General features: G+C 47.3%; 1 protein-coding gene across 2 annotated transcripts in view; it reads left to right on the plus strand.

Annotated features, from left to right (window-relative positions):
• GDPD5 (glycerophosphodiester phosphodiesterase domain containing 5) overlaps window positions 1-17,843 on the plus strand; it is a 104,310-nt gene that overhangs the window by 23,501 nt on the left and 62,966 nt on the right. Inside the window, exon 1 of one of the 2 annotated variants that reach the window (XM_059871475.1) lies at window positions 16,730-16,834. The exons of the other annotated variant lie outside the window; for it this stretch is intronic. The gene's annotated coding sequence lies outside the window, so the exon portion shown is untranslated. Of the gene's footprint in view, window positions 1-16,729; window positions 16,835-17,843 lie in introns of those variants that run through there. 2 annotated transcript variants of the gene reach the window in all.

The raw sequence follows: 17,843 nt of genomic DNA on the forward strand, positions 1-17,843 counted from the left end.
GGTGAGGGACATTTATGTAGTCTGCATCCCATGGAGCTGAAGAAAGTTTCCCTGCCTGCAGTTGTACAGAAAAGGCAAGGACAAGGGAGTTCTTCAGGAGGTGTTGGAATGTTCCAAACCCTAGGGAGAGGCCAGAGGGAAGTGAGGAATCACCTGGCAAGGTGTGCTTTGGGTGTCTTCATAGGTGGTGATGAGCAGGATTTCTTGGATGCTTGGGAGGCTGGAAGAAACCCAGATGCTGTCTGTGTGTTTTGGTTTATTTAAACATCAAAATTATACCACACGTGCTTCCAGAGCCCAGGGTATGGCAGCTGTGAATGCTGGAGGAGAATTTTAAAGCCTTGTAGTGATTCACCTGCTCTCCTTTAGGATAAATCAAATCTTCCCTTAATCAGTGCTGATAAACACACTGCAAATTGAAATGGTCTTATGCCTTATAATTTTTTTCATTGATTTTTTTTTTTATTTTCTTGCAGTACAATCCCTGAACAGCCTTTAAATCTGAACCACATTTCTCTGTTCCTTGCTCCTGTGGTGCTGATAATTCTTCTCTCCTTGACATTCTTTCATCCCTGGGTATTTGTGTGTGTACAAACAGAGAACAACAATTCTGACTTTGCCATCCCGGGGCTCTGTGGCCATTTCAAACATAAACTCAGCTTACATCTCAGTTCTGCCTTTCCACATAATAAATTTCCAGCATTTATTGGTCTTTTGACATACAAGTTTCCTAAGGGAAAAGGAGGAGACTGGCTGAACAAAGCCTTCTCTATAATCTGAGTTTGCAGCAGGCTTTGGACTGGAATTGCAATTCCCAGCCAGTGCAGCAAGGATTTTATGGCTCTATCTAGAATTTAATTTATGCCAAGAGGAGGTTGGGGGATGCCACATCCTACACCTTAGGCTGCATCAGTAAAAGATGAATGTGTATGATATATTACAGGAATTGCATGCTAAGCACTGATGAAAACTCAGTGTTTTTATGGCAATCCATCACTGGGGACAGTTTTAGAGCCATGTGGTAATTTGGGTTGGAAGGGACCTCAAAGACTGTGTCATTCCATCCACCCCCTGGCATGGGCAGGGACACCTTCCACTAATCCAGGCTGCTCCAAGATGGACAAGGCTGTGACATGAGCTGGATCTCTGCTTGGGCTGACACTGATGGCTCCTCTTCTTGCCTGCTTTTATTGTCACCTTGTGCTGGCACAGCTCAGTGCTTTAATAAAAACCTTCTGCAGTGACACGAGTTGGACTTTCTCACCTAAGCTGGGGGTTCACCTGGCCAGCTCCTGTCCTGTGTGAGATCAGATGGGTTTTTGGCACCTGAAAGACAATTCAGTACTGGGAGGAAGACTTCTTGTGGCTCCTGAAGATCACTCTGGTTTTGGGAGGGCACAGAAAACTTGACCCTTCTGGGATGGAGAGCACAGGGTGAATCTTGCCACTGGTTCCGGCTGGGATCAGGAACTGGCCTGACTGGCTCTGTCCTGCTGGGGTGAGGAGTAGCTGAGGACAGGACTTCCCTGCAGAAGGTCAGTGGCTCCTGAGTGGGCAGCTGATGAAGGTGTGGCTGAGAGTTTGGAAAATAAAACTGGGAATCCTCCTCTGCTGGAGGGGCCACTGAGCTAAACTTCCTCCCCTCTGGAATTTCCCTTGCCCTGGGACAGTGGATGGCTCTCATGGAGACCTTGGCTTTCCATGCAGCTGGCACTGCATCAGCCCAGTGTGTCCATGGCTTTGTCCCTGTCCCTTTCCCACCTTGGGGACTGGCTTGGAGGAAAGTTGGTTTTTTTTTTTTTGTAGGAAGGTTCCAGCCCTCCCCGCTCCCTGGAGGATGGTGCTGCTGGGCTCTGGGGGTTGTGGCCTTGTTGCCTGGGCAGAAGGATGGTGGCCTTCACCTTCCAGCAGAGCCATGGCTGCAGCAGTTTTGGCAGGGCTCCTGCTCCTCTCCTGGGCTGGCAGAGCAGCAGTAGCAGCTGCCTCGTGCCCTCTCCCAGTCAGGAGGGAGAAGTAGGTCAGAATTTGCATTCTTTGCCCAGATTCCCCACATAACTTGAACACTTTTTCCATTTTTTTTTCTCTCTTTTAAATGCCTTGTTCCTGTGCATGTGCGTGTTCCTCGGGCTCCCCTGAATCAGAGGGTGAAGGCTCAAATTCAGATGTATAATTGGTCTTTAATATCAGCCTTCCTTTCAAAAACACTTCTGGGAGACTCCTCGCATGCTGACAGACCAATCCCAGCATGTAAAACTCTGAAAGAAATGCTTGGGGCAGCGTCTTCATTTTTGGCTGCTGTGTAGTCTGGATCAGGAGTTGAATTTTCTCCTGTAGTTCTTGTTTTGCATGACAAGAGCGAGTAATTGGGGTGAAATCATCTGTGCTGCAGACTGGGATGGTGAGATTTCTTTTCAGTGCTTCTCTGTATGGGTTTTTTTTTGGGTTTTTCTTTTCTGTTTTGCAATGTCCTGATTGGGTGGGGGAGGAGAGATGAAGCACAGACAGGATTGTGGCAACCAGAGAAGCATCCAAGAGTTGCTGCAGGGCAGGCAAGGAAGATTTTGGCGTGGTTTTGTGCAGTGTGAGAAAAAAGAGCTTTGATGTGATGGGACAGGAAAGCTGTGGCTGTCCCTGGCTCCCTGGCAGTGCCCAAGGCCAGGCTGGACAGGGCTTGGAGCAGCCTGGGACACGGGAAGGTGGGGCTGGATGAGCTTTAAGATCTCTCCCAACCCAAACAATTCTGTGATGATTCACGTGTGATTCAGCATCTCTGGCAGATTTTTCAGGAATCTGGCAAAAATAAAAATGAATGTAACATCCTGAGACTGGGTGGTTTTCCAGAGGGCGATGGCAAGACAGACCTGCTGCACGATTCTGGTCTTTCTCCATCTGTGGAGGTGATTTTTCATTTTGGCTTTGGTGGTTAAATCCTCCAGAGGCTCCATGTGCATTATTGTCAGTCTGGAATAAAGCAAATTGTGTGGTCTGAAGGCAGGTGGATGGGTAAAAGGGGCAGAATTGCTGTGACACAATCCTTATTTTAATGCATTTTCACTATATTTTTAAAGTCCTATTTTAAAAGTATTTTAAATACTTCACTGAGATTTTTCTTTGTGTTTCTTGTAACAAGTCCACGTTTTTAGCCAAAAACTCTCTTTTCCCAAGGAGATTTCAGGCTGTGTCTGCTCTGCTTTGTGCTGGTGGAGCTGCCACCTGGATCTGTCTGTGGCTTGTGCAAAGAGCAGGAATTGTCGTGTCTGTTCCCACTGTGCCCCCTTCAGCTGCCAAAAAGTGTCAGCAGCTCTGAGAGGGCTCTGCACAGGGATGATCTTTTGGGAGCTGAGCTTTTCCCCATTCTGCCTTTGCTGTTTGATCTCTTTCCTTGGGGCTTTGACGTGTGCAAGCCCCGGCAGTCAGAAGGCTCAGTAGAAATAAACAGAAGGTCGAGTCTTTTTCAAGTTCAATCCAAATCTTTGGGCTTAACTTTTGAGTTAAACCCTACTTTTAATTTGGATGAACTTTTTGGGAGCTGCAGTGAAATCACTTTGGATTTCTTTGTTCCCTCCTGTACCTGCTGTTTGCATTAACCCCATGGATGTCCTGCTGTTCCCCTTGGATTTTGGGCTGTAATATTCCTCCTCCACTGTGTATTCCTGTTTTCAGTGACCCAAAGGGGGAATTGAGTGTTGTTTTTGGAAATGTGGGATGTGGCTGGAATCCCTGGATCATGCTGTGGTCAAACCAGAGTGCTGCAAAGCTCTGGTTTATCCTTCACTCAACATTCCTGTCTCCATAAAGAGCTTTTCTTGGGCTGGCTGCAGCTGACCTGCTCTTCACCTCCAGGTGGGCTTTAAGTAAACCAGTTTATCCTCTGGCTTAAACTAAATCTAGACCTAAACCTGCCATCCTCTGCCTGGATCTGGAATCTCCTCTCTGTGGGTGACAACAGGCAGAAGGCTTGGGCTGCTCTGTGGTGCAGCCTTGTTCACCTCGTGAGCAGAATTCCAAAGCCCCACAAGGTGAAAATACACCACGAAGCCTTTTCTGTCTCCAGGACCTGATTTTAGCAGGAAATCAATGTGAACTTTGGCTTCCTTGTGCAGTCTTGTCTTGTAAGTAAGGGGATGATGAATGGGTACCAGCTCAGCTCCTGCCAGGCAATGACTGGAGATCCTTTGGACTAATAAACTGCACTTTAACTTAAAGCAAAAATTCAGGCTTGTCAGAATACAAAAATGGGGATGATCCTGAACACAATTTGTGGATCCTGAAAATGACTCCTGGCTGCCAAGCTAAAAATAAAGAGCTCAGTAGTGAGAAACCCTTTGGGAGAGTGTTTGCCCCATAAAGGAGGAGAAAAGCTGCTGACAGCTCTGGTTTGGGGAGTGCAGGGCTTCAGCCTCCACAGCTGGTACAAAGCATGAATGTGAATTAAAAAATGAAATGAAAAATGAAAATCAGGATTGCCTGGTGGGTGTTGGCACTGGCTCTGCTGGAGCTGATCCTGTACCTGCTCTTATTTTTTTGCTGTTTGAAGTGGTGAAATGGTTTAGGTTTTCTTTTGGGGCAAAAGAGATGGCATGGTTGGCTCTACACCATGATGTGAAATACTTCTGGTGATTTGTTGTCTCCTTTGTGCTCTGCTCCTTCCTCCAGCAATGTCCCTGGGTTTTGGCAGAGGCTTGGAGCTGAAGCTCTGAGGTTGCTGTTTGTGTATTTTGCTCATCCTGAAGGGATGTCAATAACAGGAAGAAGCTCTGAAAATTAGAGATACTCACTCTTTCAAGATGCTAAAGTTTGTAGCCACTTAGCCCACTCCTCTAAAAAACAGTAATAATGAAGGAATATAAATAAAAATAAGAATATAATCCTGGATCTCCACCCTTCTCTCGTTATCTTGACAAAGAATCCCATTACTCTGCATCTTGTCCTGTTCCTGAAGTCTCTGACCAGGGAGCAGGAGCTGGGGAAGCTGAGGGGAAAGCTGGTGCCACAGGGTTGGGGTTTCCCAGCTGAGGGTCAGCCCAGCTCTTTTGATCTTACTACAGAAGAAAGGAAAAGTATTTCCCTGGCAAAACCACTGGCTGTTCCTGTCTGAAAGCTGAGCAGCCTTTTCTTTTTGGAAACTTTCCCAGAGATCAACCTGGAGCCTGTGGAGTGGAGAGACTAAAGCAGGGCTGGAAGCTTTAAACACCTTCATGGAATGGTTTGGGTTGGAAGGGAACTTCAAGATCATCTTCAAGATCATTCCATGGCAGGGACACCTTCCACTTGTGCCAGGCTGCTCCAAGCCCTGTCCAACCTGGCCTGGGGCACTGCCAGGGATCCAGGGACAGCCACAGCTTCTCTGGGCACCCTGTGTCAGGGCCTCTCCACCCTTACAGTCAGGAATTCCTTCCCAAATCCCACCTAACCCTGCTCTCTGTCCTGTCCCTCCATGCCTTGTCCCCAGTCCCTCTCCAGCCCTCCTGGAGCCCCTTCAGTCCCTGCAAGGGCTCTGAGCTCTCCCTGGAGCCTTCTCCTCTCCAGGTGAGCTCTGCCAGCCTGGCTGCAGCCCCTGGAGCATCTCCCTGGCCTCCTCTGTAGCTCTTTGCTGGCACCCACCTGTGCTGGAATTTTGGGATTTTGGGGCTGGTTGAGCTTTCTCCAGCACGTGGCAGAGAGCTGCCTGTTCAGGGACTTTAGGATGTGACCTCCAGCAGCTGTTCTGTGGTGTTGGCTGGGTGTGGGGCTGGGATCACACACCTTAGCTGAGGAGAGAACATTCAGAAGCTGGTGTTTAAAATGCCTCTGTTGAGCTGAAGGAGAGATTTCAGAGGAATCACACCACAGCCCCCACAAAACCTGAGCCACCTGTAGCAGGGAGAGACCTCTGGAGCTGGGGTGAGCTGTGGCTTCACACCTGGGGGCTGAGCAGGTGTTGGGTGGCAAGGATGATCTGGTGTGGGGGAGGAAATGTCCTTAAGCTGTGAAGGAGCCTCTCGAGAGACAGAGGGAGAGGGAGTGAGACGAGACACGGAGCCGCCCCCGCGTCCTCGCTCCGCCGGCGCTCGTGGAGCCCAACAGATCTGGGGACCTGAGTGTGGGTGGTGTGTGAGGAAAGCACTTGGGTAATGTCCCTGGAATAGAAACTCAGCCCAGCTCTCTGCCAGAACAGAAATGGGAAAGGTTTTGTAGGGCTTTAGTCAGTCTGCACGAACTGGCACCAAAAAATAAAACAAAGAGAAAACTTGAAGTTCTCAAGGGCTGGGCAGAAGGTTGGACAGCAAAAAGTCCTTTTGAGGATACCTGGAATCCAAGTGGAATTTACTAGAAATACTGGGACAGTGTGTTTGTTTTTAGCTCAGTGAACATGTTCTCACCCTCTTTTAAGTGCTGCTGAGGATGAGCCAAGCTGGGGGGTGAGGACTTGAACTGAACTCTCACAGGCTCCTCAGAAGAAAAATGAACCTTCCTGGAAAGCAGCATGGCCCAAACCCTCAGCTTGCTAAAATATGTAAAACTCCTTAAGAAGCTGGAAGTGAATAGCCAGGAATAAAGAGGGGGATGATGATGGCTTGCAGCACTTTGGCCAATTGCTGGCTTGAGGGGTTTCTGCTGGAAAAAGGAGATTTCCATCCTGAGCAGCCTTGCTCTGTTGGAGTTTAGGTATGGGCTGCAAACCTCAGGTTGTTTGAAAACTTGAAAAAAAAGGCTTAGCTCCTCTACTGGATGGAGAGGGGTAAAATAGTAAAATACAAAATTCCTGCTTAGTCCTCTTTCCAATCACTTCCTGACATTCCTTGAAGAAAGTGATTCCTGCTTCTAGAAAATCACAGAATAAATAGTTCAGCTTGGGAGGGAGCTCAGCACTCCAGCCACCTGCTCAGGTCAGCTCTGGAATTATCTCCAGAGCAAGCTGGTGGAATAACCTTGGCAGCTGGATCCTGTGGATTGCCAGAGCCTGGAGTGATGTTGAAGGATCTGGATGGATCTGCAGAAGCACTGGGTGGAGGATGAGCAGGAACAACCACAACCCCACTCTGTATCAAAAGAGTGTGAGCCAAGGGGTCTGAGTCTGTTGTGTTATTTTTATGTTTTAGGTGCCTTTTTTTTTTTTAGTAGTTTTAATTTTATTTTTACTATAGGCAATTTCCAGCCAAATTCACAAAAATACACAAAATTAAATCAAGACTTGGTTGGTCTTCTAGCAGTTGCATAGTTTTCTCCCCCTTAGAGATAAAAATAGTAAAATTGCTGGATTTATTTTTATTCTTTTCCAGCTTTTTATTGAGCTGGAGAGGACAGAGAGAACATGGGAAGTGTAATTCATGTCTCTCACCTGTGGGCTTAGAGCCAAGGAAGGCAAGCAGTTTAACTCAGTTGCCCTTAGCTGGTACAGAAAGTAAAATGACTTTTTTTTTTTCCCATGAGTGAGGCATCTTCTATCTCATCCATCTTTAGGATTTATTGGTCTGGTTCTTGCTGCCTTGAGGATCCATGGATTGGTTTCTTCTCAGCTTTCTTGGCTGAAGAGCTGCACTGGGCAGAGGCAGACTCTGCTCCAGGTGGTGCCTTTTCAGGGGAAATAATCACAGCCTGCCTCAGTAAATGCTGAGACCTAATGCCTCAAATCCTGAGTTTGGAAGGTGAAATGTTTGGTTTCTGTCTCTGAAGTAAGGAGTTCCAGTTAGGCTGGGGTTGGTAAAGGTCTGGCAGAGGTGCTGATGATGCCAGGACTGAGGTCCTTCCCCTGGTGACCCTGGAGGACTCTTACATAACTGTTCTAAACCAGCTTAAGGGAGGCTGGCATGGGGAGGGGAAGTAAAAAAAGCTCACTAGGGAAAGATTGCTGATTACCCCAGAGAACCCAAGAATAGGATCAGGCTCCAGGGAAGCAAGGAGAACCTGCTGGAGGTAAAAACCTGGAGATTGACAGAAATTCAAGGGACTCACATGAGCCCTGAGCCTGACAAAACCCAATCTTGGGCCCTGATCTTGATGTGAGGATACCTGGGATGTTTATAAATTGTGTCCTGGCTGGGGAGGATGAAAAAAAAACCTCCTCAATTCTGGCCAGACCAGGATGCTCCCATGCCAAGGGATGCAGGGGGAGTTGGAGGCCTGGCACTGGCTGCAGGAAAGGAGAATGAATGTTCAGATCCAGAGGATCGAGGAATGGGGTGGGTTGGAAGAGTCCTTAAAACCACCTTTCCTTGAAAACTTCCATGGATTCCTCTTTTCAGTTGAAAAAGGTTCCTGAAACATGGACAAAGAGCTACACTGCCAGATTTGGGAACAAAAAAGGCTTGACTCTCTCCCCTTCCCAATTATTTCCCTTTATTCCCTTCCCTATGACAGATTCACCTGGTGATTTGTTGTGCCAATTCCTTCTGCTTTCATATAGCAAAGAGAGATTCCTCCTCTTTTCTGTGTCCAGTTACACTTTGCTAGTCTGGAAATTAACATTTTTTTCAGGAAAAAATCCCCTCCTCGTCTCTACCTTTCATTTTCTTTCTTTCCTGGCCAGCTCTTTTCCTGTGGAATTCTGGTTTATCCAGACTGGGTACTGGTGGCTTTAAACCCTGGTGTGCTCATCCAGGGAACAGGAATTTTTCAGTTGATTTTCAGCAATGTGTAAAAACTATTCTAGCAAAAAGAAGAGTATTGCTGATGTTCTTTTTGGTTTCTTTTGGGTTTGGGTGTGGGTTTTTTGTTTGTTTGTTTGGGTTTTGTTTTGTTTTGTTGGTTGGTTGTTGGTTTGATGGTGATTTTGTTTGGTTGGTTTTGTTTGGTTTGTTTTTGTTTTGTTTTTGTTTTTGTTTTTTTTTTTGTTTGCTTCTAATGCTTATAAAGCCTTATCCTGAAATTTCTTGCTGAAATTTCCATTTCCCATCCTGAAATTTTCTTGCTGAAATTCCCCACAAACAGCAATCATTTTTTGAGTGCTTTCTCTTTATTTGATGACCATCCCAGTATTTTTCAGGACCTTTTCACTCTGTTTAAAACAGTGGCAGGAACTGGCTTGGCCAGCAAATTACTGAGTGTGAAGTCAATTATTCAAAGCTCTCAATGTTTTCCTACTTAACCAAAAAACATTGACTCAAGAGCAAGCTCAGTCTGGTTTCTTTGGGACTTATTTCAAATCTTTAATCTTCCCACTTCCATGCCTTCCCCTCTCCAGCTGTACTTGCTGATTAGTCTTTGACAGCAGCCTGGGCTAGAGCTGCTCTTCCTTTGGGGGGAGGTTTATTTGATCTTTTCCCACCCAGCAGCAACTTTTGGAGAGCATTCCAGCTGGGCTGGAGGAGGCTGAGCTCCAGGGAATCACTGCCTGGGGAGGGAAGGAAAGGTGGGAGAAAGCAAGGAACAGGAACAGAGGCACTTATGCAACCACCCTGTGTTTTGGGAGGAAAACAAGCTGGAAATAAAGAGATTTTGGCTGGTGGAAGGAAAAGCTGCTTGTCTCCTACCCAGACAGTAGCTGCTCTCAAGACAGGATCTTAATCTGATGGGATGAAAACCCAGAGTGGCTTTCTGGAAAGGGGATAAAAGCCATTTAATCCTGGAAATGCTCTGTTTGTGTGTAAGTTTCATGGGCAAATCTTCCTGAGAACCTCTTAAATAAATGTGTATGAGACTAATAATAATAATAATCATAATAGCTTTTCTGTGAGAGTTCTGTGCTCTGGAAAACTCTTCTCTGCTTCCCTGGGATGTGGCTGCTTTTTGGTCTGTGTTCCAGGTGGGAGATGCCTGACCCACCTGGGCAGGGGGCTCTGTCTTCTGAGCAAGTGTAGCCTTGAAAATTGCACTTTTCTCATGCTTGCCTAGGGCTAGCTCATCAAGAGATGTGCAGGAAGCCTTTTTATTGACTTCTTTGCTTGTGTGGTGCTCTAAGATCCACCCTGAGCAGTGTCCTGGTGCCATGGATGTGTTTTTAGGGTGGACAGGGAAGGTCACTGTGGTGAAGAATGGATGTGTCCTTGTGGTCAGTCTCACTGACTGAGGGATGCTTGCCTAGCTGCTGTGGAGTGTGTGCTGCTGAGCACCCTGCTCTGCTCCAAATCTCTTGGATGTTTGTGTTTATTTTTTGCTCCTCCAATGTCACAAAGCTACTTTAAAAAAAAAAAAAGACTTCCAAGTGGTCCTTTTTCCTAGAAAGCTTAGAGTGGTGCAGAGAAGGAGAGAGAAATGCTGTTGCATCCTGGCCTCTGGGCTCCTGTGGGATTTAGCTGCTCCAGATGTTTGGATAAACTGCTCTGGGCTGGGAGCAATTCCCACCAAACTGCTCTGTGTTAATGGACCCTTGGGGGTCTTGCCTTGAGGTCATGTTCTCTGGAGCACAGGGCTATAAATAATGCCCTGGATGAGAGCAGTGTTTTGAGGAATCCCAGATGGAGAGAGCTTTGTGCCAGCATCTCCAGCCCCCAGGCTCATCCTAACCCCCAAAGGTTTGTGGGTACCTTTGATACCAATCCCAGAATGGTTTGGGTTGGAAAGGACCTTAAAGCTCTCCCAGTGCCACCCCCTGCCATGGGCAGGGACACTTTCCACTGTCCCAGGCTGCTCCAAGCCCCATCCAAGCTTGACCAATTCCAAGACTGAGGCAGCCACAGCCTGACCATCTTCCTTTGAAGCAGATGTTTGCAGGTGTCCCTGTTTGACTCTAACCCTGATTATATTGAAAACATCATTGTGCTGATAATGTGCCAGTCTGGAAGAGTGTCACTGGTGCTGGAAAAAGGGCACCAGGACACAGTGAGTTAATGCTCAGAGAATCAATGCTCATCCTGTTAAAAGGCCTCAAAAATGACTGAGAGCACTTGGACTAATAGGCCTTGGGTTTGCATCACTAAATGAGTTTGTGAATCCCTCATGACTGGGCCTTTCCATAAGGAAAACAAGCTAGGAGCTGATGTAACTGGCAGATGGAGCCTTGTTTTTGTGTTTTATTAGAGCAGGACTCTCAGGCAGAGCTGGAAATGCCTGTGAGCCTCCTCTGCTAACTCTGGGAGTGACCCTGTGGCTGGAGGGGTGGGTCCCTTCCTGACCTCACCTCTGTCCCCATCCCTCCTGTGTCAGGGTGACCTTAGCCCACGTTTGGAGATGCTTTTTGGAAAGCAAGGAGCATTTCAGACTGATGCAACTCCTTGCCAGGTCAATTGAGAAAATTCCTTTCTCCTGAAAGATTTATGCTGCAGCAAACAGAGTGAAAATCCTTTTGCCCTTATTCACATCTTCCTAAAGATCAACACCAGCTTTTGGCAGGATACAGGAGTCCCAGTCAGGACAGGCATTTACCTGGAGCTGAGGGACTCTGGAATGGGGTTGGGGTTGTAACCTGTCTCTTGTTACCCATTTGTTTCCTTGGATTTTTTTTTTTTTCCTTGCACTTTTCCTTTCCCTCACGACAGGGAAACTCTCCTGTCTGTCTCCTTGCATTGAGCAGAGACTGATCTGTACAGAACTGGAAAAAAACCCAGTAATAACTGGAAGGAGGCTTTAGGAACATGAGACAAACCTCTGCTTCCTTGGAAAAGAAGAGGGATAAAGTGGATGTTAGCCTTCCTCTGGCAGAGATTAAATATCTTGTGTGCCACAGGGGTGGAGGAGGGGTTGGGGGATGCATACATCTCATTTTTCCCCACATCATTTTTGTTTCCATGTTTTTCAAGCCATCACAAAGCTGTCGTGCAGGTGATGAAAAGCTGACTTTACTTCTTGAACTTCTCCTGGACTTCATCAGTTACCTCATGGACCTCAAAGCCCACCCAGTTTCACCCCCTGCCATGGGCAGGGACACCTTCCACTACCCCAGGCTGCTCAGGAAGGCAAAGCAAGTTTATTTTTTCTTTATTTATTTAGCTCCTCTGCTACTTGAGCACATTTATTTTCGTGAGTAATGTCTCCTGCAGCCGTATGGAAGGAATCAATCATAGGAAATAAAGAGCTTGTAATCCATTTAACTAGGACTTTCCACCTCTCATTAAGCCAGAAACATTCATGCCTAATTCTCTGGGTAGCAGTTGCACAGCAGATGTGCAGGGTATCGATTGGAAAATGAGTCTTGCTGGGTTTGTTTTCCTTTTTTTTCTTTCCCTCCCTTACTGTTTCCATTCCAGTGCCTGCAGTGGGTGTGGAGGCACTTGGCTCCCTCTCAGATGAGCCTTCCTGGGGTTCTTGGTGCAGTTTTCTTTCCCTGCTGGCAGGAGCCAGGTTTTCAGCAGGGAATGTGTGGGACAGGCTCCTGCTCCAGCTGCTGGCACCATCCCTGGGCAGCTCTTCAGGGCTGTTTGGAAAGGAAAACCAGGAGAGGGAGGAATGCTTGTCTGAAGAGGAAGCTGCTGGTCAGGGTGTGCATGTTCAACCCCAGCTCTGTTTCCACTTAATTTCTCAGCAAAAACCTGCTGGTAATGGGTAAGGATTGGTGCAGGCTTCTGGTTTGCAGCTTGGTGAGGATGGCAAAGCTCCTGGAGTCTGTGGAGAGGAAAAATCTTCTGTAACCTTTTTAATTCTTTAAACACTTTTTAATTCCTTGTTGGTGCATGGGTTTTGTTTAACACCCAGCTGTTGTCTTCTCATTTTTCCTGTGATGGTTTTTCCTGTCTTTTTCTCACCTGGGCTGTCTCTGTTGAGCCCTGCTGATTTTTTTGTCATCACCCAAACCATACCAACATCACAGGACATTCTCTGTCTGAGGCTCTTCACACAGCAGAGGCTGAACATGGGGTCTCTTCCTCAAGACACTCCCTTCCCATCCCTCTTCTCCCAGTTTGGTGCTTTCCTGCCTGTCCCTTTGGGTTTGTGGCTCAGATTCCCTCCACTTCCCTGTCTTCTGCCAAGATCAACAGCACTCTCGGGCTCCTGGTGGTGTCTCACCTCACCTCAGCTGCTATTTTAGATTTTAAGCTGTTGAACTCCTGGCTTCTTGTGCTGCTCTGAGTGTTTCTGGAATGCTGTCCCAAGGGGACTCCACCTGACATAGACTTGGAGAGGTGGAAAGGTTTGACTTTCTCTGCCAAAAATGTGATTTCACGCACTCTGGGCTGCCTGACGTTTCTCTCTGCTGTTTCTAAAAGCCAAGGGCTTTATTAGAATGAAAGATATGAGAAGTTCACAAGTTGTTGCCCATCTCTCCAGCAGCCCCCAAAAGATGAAGCTCTTTTTATACTCAGGTTGTCAGAAATTCTTTGGCAGAGGGGACCTGAAGTGTCCCATGTTTTTCCTCCTGTGTTTTGCTGCTGGGAGTTACTTCAGAACCTGCTCGTGGGCTCACCTGATATTTCTGGATCTGCAGCAGAATTTGGGTTTTCAGAGCTGTGCCAACACCTTGACCTGCAAGGTTGGTGCAGAAAGCAGGGACTGTGTTTAATTATTGCTCTGCCAGAAGTTTATACAGGTTTTTCCTGTGCCCTGTTCCTCTTCTTCCAGCCTTTCAAAGTTCCAGGCACCCAGTCCTGCCTCTCTTTGTGGAAAACATTAAGAAGCTCCGTGGCAGAGGGCGTTAGTCCGTCCTGTGCTTATTTATTTAGGGAGATTAAAGTCTAAGTTTTTCTTTTGTAATCCCTTTGAAGTGTTTATCTTTTGAAGTCTGAATTTTCATTAACTGGAAGTGCACAACCCCCAAACTACCCGCTGCCCTAGTTTCAAAGCTGTAATTTTATTTTATTTTTTGGTAGAAAACATTTAAGAACAATAAACAACAGGTCAGACCCACGGGGGCTCCACATCAGCCAGATCCTATTTGGGATTGTCTGTTTGGCTCATCCCTTGCCACTCTGGGGACTCCAAGGGGATCTGCAGGCTCTCTCTGGGTTGGGATGTAGCCATGGATTTTTGGGATCTCAGGGAGACAGGGATGTTCCCCTTCTGAGTGCTCTGCCAGACCAACACATGGCCTGTGGACCTTTCTCTCATTTTTTAAATTTGTTCCCCCCCCCTCTTATTTTCTGTCATTGAGGCAGCAGCACTCAGCTTTAAGGACAAGGCTGTTGTGCTTTCCTGCCTCAGCTCTCATCCAGAATATTCCATATATCCATATATATATCCATATGCACATGGCAGAGGATACTTTCCTGCAGTTCATCTTTTTTGTTTGTTTGCCAGGGGGGAAAAAAACCAGCTGTTGACTGGAGTTTTGATATATCTGCTGCTTTTGTTTGTGCAGTATTATCAGTGTAAAAATGAATGTTTTCAGCCTGGAAAAAGTGGGTGGGGAAACCTCTGACCCAACCTGATTTCCAGAGTGGGGAATAACAATGTGTGTGGGGAAGAATAACCCTGCTGGGTCGTTGCCTGGGCATCCTCCACCCCCAAAATGAATCACCTGAGGCTGTTTTCTGGCTTTGGGGTGTCCCATTCCTGCCTTGAAATGAAATCTTGGATCTTGCAAGCTGAGATGCTTTGGGTTTGTGCCAACAAAATGTGGAAAATGGTGCTCAGTGTGTGTGTGTGCATCTCGATTTCCTCCCCTGGGAGTGGCCAGAGCAAACAGCCCTCAGTAATAGCTTGTTATTAAACAGATGGGGATATTGACCCTCTTCCATTTCCATTTTCCACGTTGGGGAAAGTGAAATTGCATTACTTTGGCTTGGATGAGTTCAGTGTATTAATAAAAAAATGTGGATGAAAACCAATGGAGAGTGCATGCAAATCCCAAGAATTTAGAGAATGATTTCAGCCCTGGCTGGGCCATAGAGATTTCTCTTCCATTTTTCTTTTTTTGTGCACAGAACTATACAGTTTGCTCTGGAATAGCTTAATTTTTTTAAGAAAGTATTTAAGGAAAATCAGGATTTTCCAGTATAATTAGGGAAACGATTCACAAGCAGCCTTACAAGCATATCAGTAGGGCTAATTGATTATCAGGCATGTTCTCACCTAGTTGGCATAGGAAATTATTTGCTTAACAAGGTTTTAGGCATAATTAGATTGATACAAGTTTTAGTAGAGATAGAGATGTTGAATTTAGAGATTCTTGATAAACAGGGATCCCAGGAGTCACCAACAGGAGGAAGAACCCTCCTTTTAATATGGAAATCAGTGAAATCTGCCAAAGTTCTTTTTAAAATGAGTTAGCATAAAAAATTAACCTTAAGTACCCCTGTATTTTTTTATGTTTGTTTCTATTTCAAGTGGGGTGAGTTTCCTTGGGCCTGAATTTTGGGAGATGGGAGCCTGTGTGCTCAGGGCTTGCTTTGGTTTAGAGCCTCTCCAGGTGTGGGGGGAGCACGTGCTTCTTCCCCTCATCCTCCCCACTGCTTTGCCTCTCTGGAACTACATGGAAGGCCCAGGTTTTCCATTGGATGGACCTTCCCAGCTGTGCCTTGGCAGCTGGAGATCCTGTAGGACACCACAGGTGTCTTCCACATCTGCATGGTGGTGGGGTTGTTGGAGAAAATTGTGTCTGCCTCTCTCCAAATGCTTGGCTCTGCTCCGACATCTCCTGGGCTGGTGGGGACCTGGCAGTGCTGGACTCCATGGCCTTAGGGGGCTTCTCCAGCCTTAAGGAATCCATGGTTTCATTATTTGTGAGCCTCCATTGAAGCATCCTTGGCTGTGTTCTGGGTTTTGTTTTGGATGTGCTGATCCAAACCCTCCTGAGCAATCCGTGGTGGGTGTTCAGAGCAGGGCTCTCCGTGGTGTGGCTGGAAGGGCAGCAGGGCTGCTTGGCTTTTAAAAACCACAGAACATCCTGAGCTGGAAGGGACCCACAGGGATCAGTTCCAACCCCTGGCCCTGCACAGACACCCCAAATCCCACCCTGGGAGTTCCTGGAGCTCTGGCAGCCTCGAGGCTGTGCCCTTTCCCTGGGGAGCCTGGGCAGTGCCAGCACCTCTGGGGGAGGAACCTTTTCCTAAATCCAACCTGACCCTGCTCTGGCACAGCTCCAGCTGTTCCTGGGTCCTGTCTCTGTCCCAGAGAGCAGAGGTCAGTGCCCCTTCTCTTCCCCTCATGGGGAAGTTGTACCTGCAGTGAGGTCTCCCCTCAGTCTGCTTGAGGGGGGACCAAAGGGGAGGGCTTGGGCTGCAGCCAGCCTTGGGAAAGGCTGTTAAACCTGCTCCTCTGGAGCTGCATCCCCACATTTACTCAGAGCACTTCAGCACTTGTGCTGTTGCTCTTCCCCTCACTAAAATGAGGGCACTGAGCTGCTTTAGTGATTGGCCTTGATTGCTGCCTTCCCTCTCCAGTCCAGGTTTCTGAATATTGCCCTGAGACTACAGGGATGGAGCAGTTAACCCAGAGAGACAAAAATCAAAAATTTTTAGGCTGGATCTCCCCAGAGAGCTTCACTTTTAAATGTGCAACTCCAATTCTCCCTTCTTTTTTTTTTTTTTTTTTTTTTTTCCCCCTCCAAAGCTGTTTGGAAAGGAATAATGTGTAAGCAATACCTCCACTTCAGTATCTCAGAAGTGCAGTGTGTGCTAATTAGGCATCCTGGAGCCTTTGGAAAATGCTCCCATTGTATTTCTAGATGGAATCTACCCTGCTCCCCCTTTTTGGACAAGTGAGCTGGTTATTCAGCTCTGAGAAGCTCACAGCCATTGGCAGATGATGCATCTTGAAAGTCAAGGTTGTGAGAGCATGAGTGGGTTTGTGTTTTCTATTTTATTTCTTCCCCCTGCCTCCCTCCCTCCCTCCCTCCTGGTGCACGTTGCTGGATTTGAATAATTAATGCCTGTTGTCTTGCTTCCTGTTTTCATTTCTGTATGTAATGCTAACCAGCAGTGGGCTGGATCATTCACAGGCTGCTCTCTGCACCTCGGCAGCTGGAGATGTCATGGGAGCAGTGACTGGGAGGTGCTGCACACTTTCTGCTGCTCCCTGGACTCTGTTTCTGGAAGCAGGAGCAGTAAGTATTGAGCCCGTGCTCTGGGCCAAGCCAGGCTCTCTGGGCAGATGGTATCAGTGTGGTTTCTCTCCCTGCAGCTCCTCTTACTGCTCAGGTGTCTGTGTGTGTGTGCAGGGCAGGGTGGCTGCTGGGTTTTGTCCTTTCCCACCTGTTTTGGGCTTTGATGGATCTGGTTGTGATGCTCATGGAGAAGAGGGAGTGGTTTTAGGCTTGTTGGTTGTGCCTCATGCAATTACACTGTATTTAGGAATGTATTTTTAAAAACTCATCTTAGATTTTTTTTTGTCATTGTGCTTTTCCTGAGTTTTTGTGGAGAGCAGCCTGGAATTCTGGGCTCTCACAGTGCCTGCCTTTGCAGTGAGAGGAACCAGGGTGGGAGCTTCACTTGGTGTCTTACAGAGCCTTTCCATCTGTCTTTTCCCTTGGGCACTGCCAGGGATCCAGGGACAGCCACAGCTCCTCTGGGCACCCTGTGCCAGGGCCTGCCCACCCTCCCAGGGAAGGATTTTCTCCTGTCAAAGTGATCAAATGAAATACCCAGTGAAAGCTTTTGTGGATGGACCTGGCCTATCTGCCCTCCTGCCTTGCATGACTAAAGCAGGAAGAGGTGGAAGCCAGGAGAGATGCTGTCCTTTGGAGAGGAATTAGTACAAGATGACTTGGAACAGCTACAGCCTTCTAGGTTTTCAGGGTGGGAATAAGGGCTTTGGCTGGGGAGTTGTTAATAGGCTGTGAGTGATTTTTACATCTTGCACAGAGCCCTCAGCATCTTGTACATCACTCCACGCCTGGAATCTTCAGGGCAGGGAGGATGCTTTAGCCCAAGACCTTTAAACAGCATCTCCAGTTTTGCACCTCCTCAGTGCCTCTGTCCCACTGTGACAGGTTTTGTGGGAAGGCAGAGGGGGAGGCTCATTTCCTGGGGATGGTCTGGAAGCTGAAGATGGGGAGGCAGCCTGAGCAGTGACTGATGCTGAGCTTCATAAATAGCAAGAGGAGAGGTGAACCC

The sequence above is a fragment of the Haemorhous mexicanus genome, chromosome 2 (assembly GCF_027477595.1).
Source record: "Haemorhous mexicanus isolate bHaeMex1 chromosome 2, bHaeMex1.pri, whole genome shotgun sequence".
Taxonomy (NCBI): domain Eukaryota; kingdom Metazoa; phylum Chordata; class Aves; order Passeriformes; family Fringillidae; genus Haemorhous; species Haemorhous mexicanus.